Genomic DNA, 218 nt, shown 5'->3' with positions numbered 1-218 from the left:
CCCCCCCGCTGCGCGCCCTCCCCCGCCGCGGGGCTCCGGGGTCCCGCCAGGGGGCGCTACCCCCGGTCCCGCCCGTTCCAGCGCGGCGCGGGGCGGAGGGTGGAAGGGGGTGACTCAGAGGGCGGAAGTCAGAGCCCCTGGACGCTCGACCGGCCCGAGTCCTGCAGGCAGGGGGAGGGGGAGACCCCGGTGCCGAGGGAGGCAGGAGCCGGGGCTGG

General features: G+C 80.3%; 1 protein-coding gene across 1 annotated transcript in view; it reads left to right on the top strand.

The window, feature by feature from the left end:
• Positions 1-218, top strand: part of C1QTNF5 (C1q and TNF related 5) — a gene marked incomplete in the record, with an annotated part of 2034 nt that overhangs the window by 853 nt on the left and 963 nt on the right.

This window comes from Tupaia chinensis, unplaced genomic scaffold (genome assembly GCF_000334495.1).
Source record: "Tupaia chinensis unplaced genomic scaffold, TupChi_1.0 Scaffold000348_1, whole genome shotgun sequence".
NCBI classification, from domain to species: Eukaryota; Metazoa; Chordata; class Mammalia; order Scandentia; family Tupaiidae; genus Tupaia; species Tupaia belangeri.
This window is presented reverse-complemented; position numbering and strand designations above follow the sequence as displayed.